This window comes from Amblyomma americanum, chromosome 2, assembly GCF_052857255.1.
Source record: "Amblyomma americanum isolate KBUSLIRL-KWMA chromosome 2, ASM5285725v1, whole genome shotgun sequence".
Lineage (NCBI taxonomy): Eukaryota > Metazoa > Arthropoda > Arachnida > Ixodida > Ixodidae > Amblyomma > Amblyomma americanum.
This window is the reverse complement of record NC_135498.1, coordinates 145,108,039-145,123,281: the sequence shown is the minus strand read 5'-3', so window position 1 is coordinate 145,123,281 and position 15,243 is coordinate 145,108,039.

The following is a 15,243-nucleotide window of genomic DNA, read 5'->3' as shown; positions in this document are numbered from 1 at the left end:
CCATCGTGACAGCAACAAAATCTCACGCTGAAAACACGGCTTGGCAATATCTTGCCAGAGTTGGCGATTAAAGATTTTATGGGAGACACCAAGAAATAACATTCACTTTGTTACGCCATGCCTGGTCCCACAAAACTTTCGTGCGATGCAGTGCTGTAGTTTTGTTGGCTTAGCCAATGAACGGTCCAAATCGATTACTAAAATGCATGAATGGGCAAGCCAACAAGGTTGTTGTATTCAGAATAAAGCCCCCAAACTTTCCCTTTTAACGTTTATAATGCTTCGCCGATTACATTATTAGGCGCGAAATGCTCAAACGAACCGTGCAACTAAATGTGCCCCTTTAGCAAAAAAGAAAAAATCCAAACAGGAAACATTCTCACTTTGTTGTAGGTTTTGAAAATTTGAGTTTGATAAGCAATTTTCCTGCGTTTCGTTTCAGAATAAGTATTTGAATAAAAATGTAGCAAGGAACCCAATAAGCTTAACTATTGCTCCAATATCTTGTCACCTTAATACTTAATCCCAATCTTTTCTCGCTCCTAATGGGGTAGATGAGGCGCTGAAGCGTGAAAATTTGAGACACTGGCCCGTGTTAAATGGCATTTTCAGACATGATTTATGACAGGGCTACATTCACTACCGCGAATTGTTGTTCTTCCGGGGTTTTAAAGGAAATTAGAAAAGATAGAATGGGAAGATATGCCTACCTAAATAGGAAACTTACCGTGCTTTGCTGTAAAAGCCACAGATTTCCTTATACATGTAATGCGTAAGCTAGAAAGGCTTTTATTATTACTAATGCAATAACATTTAGGTTGCCGTCGTGCAGTTTCTAGATCTTCCTTAATAAAACTCCCGGAGTGGCCGATAGAGAGCACGTGACTCGCGACGTCATCACAACGTGCTCTGATGGGCCCCCCCGATTGACGTCATCACAACGTGCTCTGATGGGCCCCCCCGATTGGTCGAGAGAAGTCATGTGGTTTTGTAAAGTCGCTGAAACCTGCCTACCGTGGCAGGTGGCAAGTCGACGCCCAAAAGTTTGAAGTTCGCCCATCTCCGAAAATTACTAATTACCCGTGAATTTTTGGAGCAGGCGGACCGCAGAAAATAGAATACTGTTGATTAGTATGGGGAATAATGTGGATTTGTGCGTCGGAATAGAATAAATTCATATGATAATCTAATACAAGGTGCTCCAACAATCTAGAAGGCAATGACTCAAGCGTACCATATGAGATTAAAGAAACCGGTTCCAACCGGAGTTTTGGGAGAAAAATCGCGAGAACATTAGAAACTCATATCAGACACCATAGAAGGCAACCTGAAGTCTATTTCATTTCTTCCTAAAAGAATGTGGTTAAGAAGTTCCCCAGGTTTTTAAAGTGTGAAACGAAATTGGGCAATTATGGGAATCAAATATAACATTTGACCACTTAAACTGCCACACCTTTGTCGATGAATGACCACCCTTCGTTAACAGTGTATTTTAGTGCGAAAGCACTGATACGCTCACCAACATAGAACAAGAATCTTGTCACCGTACGTACGTTACGAACGATCTTGTGCCGTTGCTTAGCAACCGGAGCTGCTACCCGAGTAACTCGGGTAAGTTCAGGGGAGCGGCGCGCCAGCGGCGCGAGTGGTTGTTCGGGAAGGCAAACACGCCTTGCACATTCCCTTCCGGTGGCTGTGATCGAAACAGCCACCTGCCAGTGCAGTGGCGCATCTCAACCGCGGCGCTACTGCATTGGTAGTGGTTTAAGGACTGGCCGCCAATGGTAAGTAGATAATGACCCATTCTGCATATATGGACATTAGCGCACTTAAGGTATCACGTCATACTCTTCAGGGGGAACTTAAGTGCCCTCATTAATTGAAGAATGAACACCTGTTTTCGCACGGATTATCGGTTTAACTACGTTGATGTTCCTACCATTTTCTACAGCAAAACGCCGCCAATTGTAGAAAATTCGATCGCGTGATTTTGTATTCAACCGTTTACCAACGCCGCACAACCATAGTGAAGGGTGGCCATTCATGACTCACAAGGATCAAAACTTGGGCAAGTCGGTATTGGTGGTCTATCACATGACAGTGTGAGTGAAAAAACGCAAAGGGCAAAAAAACACAGACACACTACTGCCACTAATTTATACAAATTTATGTCCAAGACGTCCAAGGCCGATGCGACACGGTTCTTCTTGAAGCATGTACCTTATAGCACTTACGTGCGACGTTCGCCTAGGACGCCTTGGAAATAAGTAATTCTTAAGCTAGCGCCTGTGGTATGTGTCTGTGTTCTCTACACGTCGTGTGTTTTGCACTACAGTATTTTGTGATGGCTCATTCATGATGAAAAATTATTCTCTGGACGGCTGTTCAGTGACCAACGTGGTCAGCGCATGCAAATGAAGGTGCTCGAACGTAAACATTCTTTCACATGGTCTGCGCCAAATGAGTTGTACACTTTACTATGGCACCTTGTAGTAAGTCGCTGTTCGTGTTTTGTGCGACGGCCAGCCGTTCATGAATTCCGCTTCAGCTTAGGCCAGACACCCTTGACACAAGTTCACGGCAGGACACAGCAGGACTGTGATCTTGTTCGAGGTATGCAAGCTCAGACCTTACACGCTCGTAGTAGTCGTTAAGCTTGGGGAATTCTTCCTTCTCGATGGATTCATTTAGGAAAACAAAAGCACAGTCATGCAGCCAGCGGTGACGGAGATGAGAAGATTGATTTGAGAGCTAAGACGCTAAAAGCTCTGCTCTGAAGATAACACAACAAGAATTTATCACAAAATTCACTAATATGTGCAGATTGGAGAATAGGACAAAGGAAGCCACGTCATGTGTGCAGTGCTGACTTTCGGATGACAGTGGGTTTTCGTGTTCGAGCTCCTTAGTTGTTTAGTAGACATGAGGTGAGGCCTGAGGCAATACCTGATATCTGGTTTAATATATGCTGCTGGACCTTAGACCCAAGTTATTAAATTTATTATTGGAGTATTGCGGAGTGCTAGACGTACTCTGACTCGGATAGGCTCGGTATTGCACTGCCTCCGGTATCGGCCCGGGGCCTATGGGCCTATTAGCGTGCGGTGCCTTTTCTATCCATCTTTCCCTCATATCTTTTAAGTCTCCTACTTTTAGCACGTGGCAGCGAGAGTGGCTCGGCTTGAGCCAGTAGGCAGGCCCTTGCCCTTTCCTTTTCCTACTTCCTTTCAGCAACATAAGTCAGTCAATTAGTCGTTTAGTCGTCGGAAGATGTGTGGGATGGCCCGAATTCGTTTCGCTAAATCGATACTCTCAAATCTGATAGGGATATTAGTAACGGACAGCGAAAAAACTGAAACCACAGTCCTTCAATGTTTTGAAGGACTATGCTGAAACGCTTGGCAGTAGGATCTGGCTAACCTGCTCAGATATGTACACGACTCGCTTGCTTTGTGACGTCCTCCGCCACTGGTATTAATAAGCCCAAAAGGCCATCTTTGTGCTTCAGAAGGCCTGCGTATTAAAAATTGCTGGTTGACTTCCCTGAAACGCCAAATACAGTAGGTGTGAATTTGTTCCTGTGACAGCAATTCAAGCATCCCTTCAAGGACTGTGGCACTTACCTCGAGAGCAGTGACAAGGCGTCCTATATGGCAAAGGTCGGCAAGGGTGATCTCGTCACCGACGGCGAACTTGGATTCATGGATGACGTTCTCCAGTCCCCCGAGCATGTTTTCCTCGAGCCTGTTCACGTCTTCGGCAGTTGGCTCGGTGCGATTCCAAACACGAGGACACTGTAGTGAAATTAGTTGCTGATAGGGACGCTCTACACTCGGAGGTAAAGAATTTATCACTGTGAGGAAATAAAATATGAATAATTAACACAGTAATAACAAATAATACAACGAAGAGAGCAGCTGCTTAAAATGCTCACGGTTAATGCCCGCAGTAAAGAAGAAACAGCAAGAAGAATAATATGACGCTGAATACTGAATGGATAAGCAATGCTGCAATGGTGGCTACTGATTTTTCATCTCTAAGGTGTTGGCGCGCTGCACTTACACACAAGGACAGACAACAAGGAACAGGAATCTGATGTAACGTTGCCTACGTTAGCTCCGCCTTCCTGTTCTTATTCTTAGCCCTTGTATTTATGTACAGCACGCCCACATCTTTTAAGCGCCGTAGCTGGTGGCTTGAGACGGTACTTGCAGAGTTGAAAGTCAGACTCATGCACACTAACGCTGTACTGTCAAATAAATTGATTGCTGGGAGATCTCCCTTACAAAAATGGTCTATGGATAGTCTGTAGACTTCTTATAGACTGTATTGCCTTCCCATAGATATTCCTTTTTGTCTATTCATAGTACATAGACTGTCTATAGAAAAAAGCCTACTAAAAGTGTATGGTCATAAATCCGTTGATTTTCTATAGGCTATCTATATGATTTGTATTGCCTGTAGGCTATTACAGCCTTTATCCACAGACACTAGTCTATAGACTTTATATACATAATTCTATGGAGAGTTTATATAAAGTCTAAAATGTTTTTTAAGAGATTACACCGATATCGCTTTCCGCACATCATGAATGTACTTATTTTCACCCTCATATACGTCACAACTTCTTTAACCGAGAAGCCTACATATATCGACAGCTCAGAAGATTCTCAAAAATAATGTGCGAGCAAGTGTCAAGAAGCATTGTAATGCATTGTTCTCTGCTAGAAGCCAATGGCACGCGACCTTTCCGTTTTTGTTGTCAAACGAGAGGCCACCAGATGTCTCTGGAAAGACTAGCCGGGCGCAAGTCTCCCTTCATGTTCAAAATTGTCGTAAGCGCATTAGGCGTCTAATGATTAAATTTCCTTGCCACCTTCAAAGTTTTCAAGGCCGATAGCGACCGTCCTTCTGACCTTAGTTGACCGAGCACTTGTTTTATCGCTGCGCCGCCGAACTGCATGCTTTCTACTTGAGGACACGAGTTCACTCAATAAACAGTTCTCGAGTTCGACGCTAGCTTTCTTGTCGTTACTCTGCGCTTACTACCGTTACCACAACGTAACAGAATCAATCAGTACAAGCTACCTACGCTGCCACAGATATTGACGCGTACTTAGGATTGCAATTTGAGAAAGTATGCATGTCCGATGAGTGACCTCGGCTACCATAAAGAGCGCCATTTTTTGTTGTCCGCGTATATTCAACCTTCGGCGTGTCCTGAAGCTGCCTAAAAATATTGGTTGAAATATTATTGTAAAAGACCTCAGAATATGCAGTTGAATGTCCAGTGCCCTCTATTCTGTTAAATTCAGGGACATTTATTAACATGTAAGCATCGCAAATCTTAGTTGTTAGTTCCTTACATTGCAAGCTAGGCCAGCTGTTATAACGCGCACTGTGAGAATTAGTGGAGCTCCGATAGGTTTAGATGAAATTGGTTTTTGGGGTAAAGAAATGGCACAGTATCTGCCTCACATATCGGCGGACACCTGAGCCGCGCCGTAGGGGAAGGGATAAAGGAGGGAGTGAAGGAAGAATGGAAAAAAGAGGTGACGTACTGGAGGGTTCCGGAATAATTTCGACCACCTGGAGATCTTTAACGTACACTGACATCGCATAGCACATGGGCGCTTATGCGTTTCGCCTCTGTCGATACGCTGCCGCCGGGGTCGGGTTCGAACCCGGGAACTCCGGATTAGTAGCCCAGCGCCCTAACCACTTAGCCAACGCAGCGGTTGTTGCGGAACACTTCTTTCTGGGGTGCTACTTCGTTTCCTGAATGACGTGAGGAAAGTTCGTGCTCTCAGGAGGTATATCGAAAGCGATGACGAGGCTGCAGAAATGCCGGAGAATAGTGCAAACCTTGTAGACATCGCCTCTCAGATAAGTCGGTTCGTTCGTAAGGCAGATACTATTGAGGCAGACCGCAGTTAATTTCGCTTTGCTGGCAGTTAGTTTTTACTTACAGTTACTGTCAATATTTGACTTAATTTTTCGTTGTCATCGGGTAGGACGGGCACTCGTGAGACTCCGCCAAACTTCAAAATGCATTTCCAAGAGGAGATATTGGACGTCGCGTGCATGCAACGTGCTCTGCTCCTGCGGCCAGGGTTGGGCTCCGTCTGTAACTGTTCCTTTCGCGAATGACATGATGAGTTTTCCTGGGGTTCCTTTCTCGAATGACATGATGCGTTTTCCTGGGGGGCACCATGAATTCTTGCTAATTCCGGTGTTGTGAAAAATTAAAGCATCTGCGCTTGAAATTTCAGGAGCTATATTTATGCTGCAGAATCCTTTACTCTTTTGAACTTGCCATCCAAGTATTACATGTCGACTATCATTCTACACACTCATAAAGAACCTGCGGGAAGACATACTACACAAGCTGATAGCCTTGATTTTTATTCAAATATAAGGGTAGAACATGTTGACGTCTGTGCTCGAAGCACACGTTCGACCATACACAGTCAGGCTAAAGGAGGCACAAACGTTAATCCGTTGTTTAAGATTTCTTCCACGCCAAAGGGGCTTACTACGCGGTCTTTGCGTAAAGCGTAAGGGGCAAAGTATAAAGGTTTGACGGTTACCACTGACGCGGGTCGAAATGGGAGCGAGCGCGCGTTCTCCTTCCGCGTGAACCACGGTTGCAGCGGCGGAGCAGTGGGGCAGTGGCGACACCACCGAGGTGCGGCGGGAGGCGGAAACCCCCCCATTGCGAAGGCCGTAAGAAGAAAAGCGCGCGCACCCTTCGAGACCGGCCGTGCTATATCTTTGTTTTTTGAGCGCTTTTGTAATCCTCGATTTTACAGGATTAGATGACGCGTCTGTAATGCGGCAAGTGCGACTCTGTACTGGTCCCCCAATGTCGACGCCTGATTGTAGACAGAATATGCCTTACTTCTTTAGTTTACTACTGGAGTTCCTTATTCTACTGTATGAATCGGCAAATGTATTGCATATATCTCTCATAGATACGCTGTATTTGCAGTTTATGGTCTCCATTTGAATGGAACGATACAGCCGCTTACCTTGAGACCTGGGCGAGTGATCAGCGCTGTTTCGCGAAATTATGAACACTATAATGGAGCCAAACTTGCACGCTGGAGCCTGCTACGGCTACTCAACTTCAACTGAACAAACACAAATGACTGCAGTAGCCTGTGAGCGATGTGGCGGATACCTGGCTGAATGGAAACGAAACGCGTGCACCATGTTTCCAGTTAGAGCCTTGCTGCCGGATTCGGTTACCTAAAGGCGCATAAGCCGGATGACGGAGAAGGAGTGGCCATGCTGTTGAGCTTACAACGTTGCACATTATTATATTGTTGCGCATCTTTTCACCGACAGTCTTCCTACGGGGTGTATTCTTAAACTGGGTGTACTGGGGCGTGAGGATGGAAGCATGGCATTGACGACGACGCGAAACAGAGGGGACTGTGGTAGTAGAGCTAAAGTGGTTATATGGCGCGGCAATGCACGATCACTCGACCATCTCTATCCGTGACTGTCTCCAACAGGGCCCCCGTGTGTAACGAGGATGTAAGTGGGCTCGTCGTGGTATTGTTGCGGATGACGCCTCTTTCATATTGCAGGGTGTTCGGTTCATCTCATAAGCGTTCTCTGCAGCACAGATTTCTGTCGGTATGGGTGGCCTGTTCAAGATTTTTTATTTGCGAGGAGTGGAGTGTGCGCCTTCAGTGGCAAGATGAAACAATGGGAAGGACAGTAATTTTCTGGGTCACACTGAAATTAACAAGTGCTTAAAAGTGATGCATTCCGCGTAGCTTATTAATGCGTAAGCATGACTTGCCACATGCGTGGAAAGTGTCCACACTTTTTGTCCACAAAGTAACTCGGGTAACTTCGGGTAAGTTAGAAGGACCGCCGCGCCAGCTGCGTCAGAAGTTATTCGGAAAGCGCAACATGGGTCGCACAATCCCTACAGGAAGCACAATCCCTACAGGAACAGCCACCTGCAGTGCAGTGGCGCATCGCTTAACCGCTGCGCCACTGCGCTGGAAGTCGTATGAGGACTCGCTGCCATTTATGGGTGTTAAGTAGAAAATGACCGATCCTGCATATATGGACATCAACCCACGGAGCTCTCAATGGTGCGCGCTTTTGATGACAAACGCGAAAGGAGTTACACAAACTCACTGAATGCCAAATGCATAATAATCCACAAACGCACTAACAGAAACACCAGTGGTACAAAATGCTTTCGCATTTCTAGCATGCAACGTTACTTAAGGGCCCTCGGTAGTTTTTTTTTTGTTCTTTTCGTAATGTGAGACGGAGCTTGTTATGTATCGCGCAACTCGGTTCCGGAGTTAAGGCCCCATAATTCAGGGTACATGTCGCGCTTAAAGGCTTCTCTGATCAGTGATCCTGATATGGTTCCTGGTTAATCGTTCCATGCTATACATGGTGCTTACATGCGCATTCTTCGTCAAAAAATATACATCCCCAGGGGCTTGCTTCCAAGCCGTGCAGCGGGACTATTAATCACATTTGACAGCTCTAAGCTTGGGAGGGTTGGATACTTAAGTTCCTCCCGCCTTCGTTAGATTGATGTTATTGAGTATGCAAGAGGAGCCATGCTGCAGGGCTCAGAAGCAGACCTCTTGGACTGTATACTTGTTACAAAGACTGCACATTGCTGGATGTGTAGCTTGGCATACTGCTTGCTAATAATGGTTTTGAACGCTTTCCTGACGGGGTTATGGGACTTGGGGGTACTTGACGTCCCAAGATGTTTTAGTACATTGGCCAGACAGAATTTCAGATAAGACATAATGTGGTTGATATGCTGCCTGATATTCTCTGGTGAGTCTTTCACTGTGTTTCTAGGCCCAGGTAGTAGAGCTCTATAGTAAGGTTACACAGATCATACAAACTCCGCCAGAAGATAAACGAACAAAAGCGTCCTCCCTCGAGATACGCCAGGACACTGTGCGCCTCCTCTGATTGTGCGCTGTATTTTGAGCGTTCCTTCAGTGCTGTAAAAACAAGGCAAGCCAGCAGCCAGATATCGAGAACACTACGAAACGAATGCCATTGTCGACGCTTTCTTTATGCATAATAAAAAACTAAACGAAAAGAGTAAGGGCAAAAGGTAATAATTAATAATTAGCTCAAAACATTCCAAACGCAATGACAGGCGTAGATGCCCAGTTAAAAAGGCGCAACGCCAGGCCTCCCGTTCAGTCGGCCTCTGTAGAAACAGAGGTAATAAGTTGAGGTAAGGTAAAGAAACAATTTGTCGAACTTTTCCTTCGCTACCATCCGCTGTCAGGAACTGCACACGAGACCCCAAGCTCACGCGTGAAATAAGGCTCATTTTGATTTTCCTATTCCTTATAAAGCAACTTAATCACTGCTAAAATGAGTTTAATGGTGTGTTCAGTTTGGTAGCGCGAAAGCAAGTAAGGCCATCACTGCTTCTAACATTCGGATAAATTTGGTCTGTTTTTTGTTTTTCAGGGGAAAATTTGCGAGCCACTTTCGGTGAGTTCTTTGTTGCCTCTTTCGATCATACGCCCCTTTTCAAAAGGAAAGAGAGAATAGCAAGCTCCGCTTTCATAAGAAGCAAGGTGCGGTGAAAATCGGTTTTCCTCCGAAAATCGTCAAAATGCTGCTTTGTTCACGCTCATATACTTCTGGAAAAAAATCAGCCATGACGTTGTGTGACTAAGTCTCCGTAATTCTTATAAATCTGCTTTCCGTATCTTCAAGACTAGCGAGTTCTTGCAAGAGTGGCAGATCGGGCTAGTTGGTAATTTTCCATAATGCGATACAGCGCGAATAAAGACGGGGACGAAGCGAGACAAGACACGGTCGCCGACTGCCTGGTATATGGTGACCGCAGTACACAGTCAAAAGGTGAAGTATGGGAGAGGCCTTTGGTCTGCAGCGTACGCAGTCGTACTGCGATGATGAATCTTAACGACCATCGGGTATCTTGCCTTCGCATTAAATGCCCTGCAGAAACCTACTTCTTCGAGATATCGCCTAGTATGTAATTAACCTGCCTTTGTTCCCTGGCCTACTGTGCTGTCTTCCTATTTCATAGCGTTGCACCCATAATTTTCCTTTCCACATCTTGCCGCGTTGTCCTCAATTTAAGTTGAACCTTCCCTGCTAGCCTCCACGTTTCTGCGGCATAGGTGAGTATGGGTAAGGTACAGCTGTTATATACCTTTCTCTTGGATATATTGGTAAGTTGCCATTCCTATACTGAATGTATCGGCCAAATGAGCTCCACCCATTTAGTTATTCTAGTTATTTCACTCTCCTGGTTTCGACCTGCGGTCATTACCTGCCCTGAGTCGAGGAGTGAGGAAGTGGGGTGATATGTTCAAACGAGGAGGGGGTGTGGCTTTCACGAGGCTAAAGTTTTCTGGGGGAATAATCATTTATGGGGTGGTCTGTGGCTAGGGTTGTAGGTGCGTGAGCGTGCGTCGTGCGCAGATGACCTCAACGAGACGATCTCCCAGAACGGCGCCCATGCAGCTGTCAGTAGAAAACGCTAGCCGGCCAAGTGAAGGAACAAGAGCTCTCAAGGACCGTCGTGGGACAAAAGACAAAACAAATTGACAGTGGCTTAGCTCGGCTATGCCAGGATATACGTAGCGAAAGCTAAGGCATAGCTTGGTCAATCTTGATTGCAGTGGTCAGTCTTGATTGCAAGTCCAGGTAGTCTGGTTGTCTGTCTAGATGTCACGTGGTTCGTCACGCGGTTGGTCACATGACCAGTCACGTGGTTGATCACGTGGTGCGGTGCGACCACGGTGGGAATGCGAGCAGGGCGATAGTGCGAGTTCGTGGACAATAGTGCTTTCGCACTAACAACCAATATTTGCAATTCACCCTATTGAAAACAAGGCGGAAGTCACCAGTCGTGGAAACAAAGGAGCATAGGGGAACTTTCTTTCCATTTTGTTTGCGGTGTTCAAAGGCAGCTTTATAGGGTAATTATTTAAAGATAATTGAATAGAAAGTGGAGAAAAAACGACCACATGGGACCGATGGGATTCGTACACAAGACCTACGGGATCGGAGGTGGTGGGCTCGGATCCCATCGCCATGCGGTCGTCTTTTCGGCGGTCGTGAGTTCGGATCCCATCAATCCCATGTGGCATGTCATAGCGAGCTCCTCTCTTGCCTTCCCTTGTCTACTGAAAACACGGCCGTGAGGCATTTCCAGACACAGTATGAGTTATTGCTTACCCCTAAAACTTGACAAACGGAGCAAAACGGTAGTTTTTGAAATATAGAGATATTTAAATGAACAAAAAAGTCTAGTTTGCACAGTGCGTATCAGGTGTTTTTATGCTCGAAAAAATCAATCAATCAATCTTTATGCTCGAAAAAATCAATCAATCAATCAATCAATCAATCAATCATTTTATTTCAGTAGAAAAGGAGGAGTACGGGACTAAAAGCTCGGACAGCTTGGCAAGGTCCCGACCCCTTGCAAGTTGGCATGACAGCAAGATGACGGCCAGTCATACACAAGAAATAAAAAAAGCATCTCAAAGCAAAGGGTAATACAGAGTGAAACAAGACGGCAAGCAATCTGACAAAAAAAAAGAAGGTAATATAAATAATCAACACGCATAGGCAACAGTGGTGAATAAAATAGGAGCATAAAAAGGCATGGTCTAGTCTTGCAAATAAACATGTTGACAAAGTCGTTTAATGCGAGAGTTTCGGTTTCTGGAGGGATCAAAATTTTGTCGCTCTAAAAAGTTTAGCAACAAATGTAATATATAAGATATGGATTGTTCATCATAGGAGGTTCTCGGGGTGGGGACGAACCACCTTTCTTTATGTCGGGTCTGACGAATATTTGCATTGTCTCGGAGTTTTGCCAGATGAATTGTATCATCAATGCCAAATGATCCAGTCCTCTTTTTGCGGAGAGAGTTCCTTGCTTTTCCGGGATCGCAACCTGTTGCCTTTGAACTCCTTCCCCATACTGGCCTTGTATTTGGCGAAGGCCTGCCTATCGACTGCAAGCTTATGAGTTTCGGTTTCGTGAGCATGACATCCTATTACACGCGATGTTTAAAGTCGTGGACCTGTACCTAGGCTTTGAGAGACGCCGATGTGTGGGGTGCTGTACTTATTTTGATCGACTTTTTTTTACAAGCATTGATGTTACAGACAACACACATAATACTGGCATTTCACTTAGAGGGAAATGCTAGTATTACGACCGAAAATCGATCCCGCGACCTCGTGCGAAGCATCAAAACACCTTAATCACTGCGGTACTGCAGCGGGTCGACGCGCTGACGAGTAAGGCGTCTTCTTAAGAAAAAGTGACGGCAAAGAGTACCAGCCGAAGTGTGCACAGAGCAACAGAGGGAGTGCCACTTGTGCTAGAGCTACCGGCGACGTGGAGACGATTTGAGAAGAGAAACAGAACGCAGTGGCCTCCGTACGGTTTCAGTGGTTCTCATGCGCTCGGTCTGGTTTGGAATTATCCCGGCAGTGTAGAGCGTAAAGGCAAGGCTAATTCCGTGCTTAGAATTATCAGAAACGTAATTGTCAATATGCGAGAAACATGAGGTAAGCCGCACACAGCCCAAATGGAGTATGCGTTGGCATGTACTTCAATGCCGAAGATGCAGTGTGTTTTAGGCTCAAGATTGCGTACGTTCATAGCAACTTGTTTTTCAATCGGTATGGGGATGAAATTAAACAAAAGTTTGCTACCACCTTCCAACTATAGAGGGCTATAAAATGATACTTAACAGGGTGATCCTATTCCTAAACAAAGTTTCAAACTTAAGCAAAATAATAGCAACAGTAGGTCGCCGGGCTTTCAAAAACGAGGTTGTGGTTCCCGAAATGAAAGGGCGGCGCTTGTATACGGTCCGGTTGAGCTTGTCTTGCGGTGGAATATATACTTTCTTGTTTTGCAGGGTATGTTGCTGGGCTAGTTGGTAGGATTTGAACATCATGTAATCGCAGCACTGGCAGACAAGGACACAGAGAGAACACACACACAGCTGCGCTGAACTGTCAACTTAAGTTTGAACATGTCTGTTCCGTGCCTTATATTTAACGGGGGGGTATTAACACACAAGCGCATCTACTACACAGGTATGAAGGGGACAATCTCTAGTATCCACGTTTTTGTAATGCACTCAGGGAGTGCTCGATCCCGACAAGAATGAAAACAAAGACTAAAATCGCAAATTTCTCAAGGATGGGTCAAGAAATGCCGAGCGCCAATGCAGCAAACACGGTAACAAGGGAAAAGCGAGGCATAACCATAGGTGAGAAGAAAACGAGGCACAAAAACAAGCGAGAAAATTGGTATTAAAACAAGTGAAAAAAATTGCATAAATGGAGCAACAATTACCACGGCAAAAATTCATGAAAAGGTAAAAACGTATAAAAAGAATGCAGGCCAAAAATGAACACAGGCAAAAATTAAATGAGGCTAGCAAAACTCAAGTAAAAAAAAAGACTAAAAAGAGGCAATAATAACAGCTAAGAAATTCAATGAGGAGCTAAAAGCAGGTAAAAAATTACGCAAGTGAGGCAACAATTAGCAGGCCAAAAAAAGAGATGTGATGAGAGCTGAGATGAGTGAGGAAAGGATTTAAGGTAGATTCGAATGCAGTACAATCATATTGACCCAGACAGGTATGTGATCCCTTTTTCTAGGAGGGCTACGAAAGGCACACTCACGCAGCCCGCTTTCAGGTTGTCAATGATGGCTGCTTCAATTATTTCCCGAGTCAAGTGGTTTTTGTTTTCTGCCAAGACTCTATTGTTAGAAAAAATAGCAGGGCGGCTTTTTCAGGGTGAGCAGTCTCGACAGTGGATGGCCAAGTTGCTTAATTTTTTATCTCTCACGTTCAAGTTGTGCTGCTGCAGTATTTTCGCTTGTTTTTGTGCCTCGTTTTCTTCTCACCTATGCTTATGCCTCGCTTCTCCCTTGTTACCCTGTTTGCTGCGTTGGCGTTTGGCATTTCTTTACCAAGCCTTGACAAATTTGCGATTTTCGTTTTGTTTTCATTCTTGTCGAGATAGAGCGCTCCCTTAATGCAGTATAAAAATCTGGCTACTAGAGATAGTCCCCTTCATATCTGTGTAGTACATGCGCTTGCGTGTTAATGCCCTTCTGTTAAAGTCACGGACCAGACATGTTCAAAACGAAGTGGACAGTTGAGCGCAATTCTGTGTGTGTGTTCTCTCTATGTCCTTGTCTGCCAGCACTGCGATTCCATAATGTTTTTTTGTATTGTATCCTAGCTGAAAGAGTAGTGCTTTCTGCACTATCAAAGTGTTTGTAATAGCTGTGATACGCTAACGACATTGGTGTTCTTGTCGATGCTTTTCAGTTCAGAATGAGCGAGATTTTATGTATCAAATAGTGCTGAATCCTAGAAACCTTCAGTGTGTCCCTTTCAGATTCAGTTTCACTGATTTAAAGAGCAAATACCAGAAGGCTAAAATACGCAGGTCTCCGAAACGCCATGACTGTAAGGAAACTTCAGCACTACGCCCCGTTATGCTTCCAGATGGAGTGAAAGTAATTAAATATTTTAAAGCAATTAAATCAGTTAGAGACAGGCTGTAGATCATGCTTTTGTGTCTTGCAGTGAAATTACTTGGGGGAGTATGTAGACAGACGCAATCTTTTGGTGTCCCTCGTGGATGGCTATTGCCATAAGGTACGGACAGTAATGGTTAAGCATTGCCTATTGACGTGAAATATGGTACGCTTATGCTGCCATAGGCAACATGCGCTGAAGTTTCCCGCTTGGATCGGAGCGCCATAACGCATCGCCTATCGAGAAGAGCAAGCATTTTCTTCAGCTCGCTTATTGCATTGCCACGCCACCTGCCTGCGCCTATCAGCGTAATTTTCTGTGGTCGGTTGAAGCGAGGCGTAGCGTGGGTAAGCTAATTAGGCTACGACGAGAGCACCTATAGGAAAGGATTGTTATGAGCCATAAATTGCTTCTAAACGCTCAAAATGTCGCTCCACTTGTGTGGCTGACGGGAGCAGTTTTACGCTGGGCTACCACAGCAACGCTGCCTGGGCAGTAAGGTTACTTTTATGTTATGCCTCCGGCGTGTGGCCTTATCACGTCGTTTTCACGTGGCTCGCGGTGAGGTGTCTCTGGAAAAATTTCTACAGCGCGCAACTATTTCTGTGACGTTCGATATCACCGCCAATATTTTGGGGCACTTGATCTGGACAGTTCTGAGGCG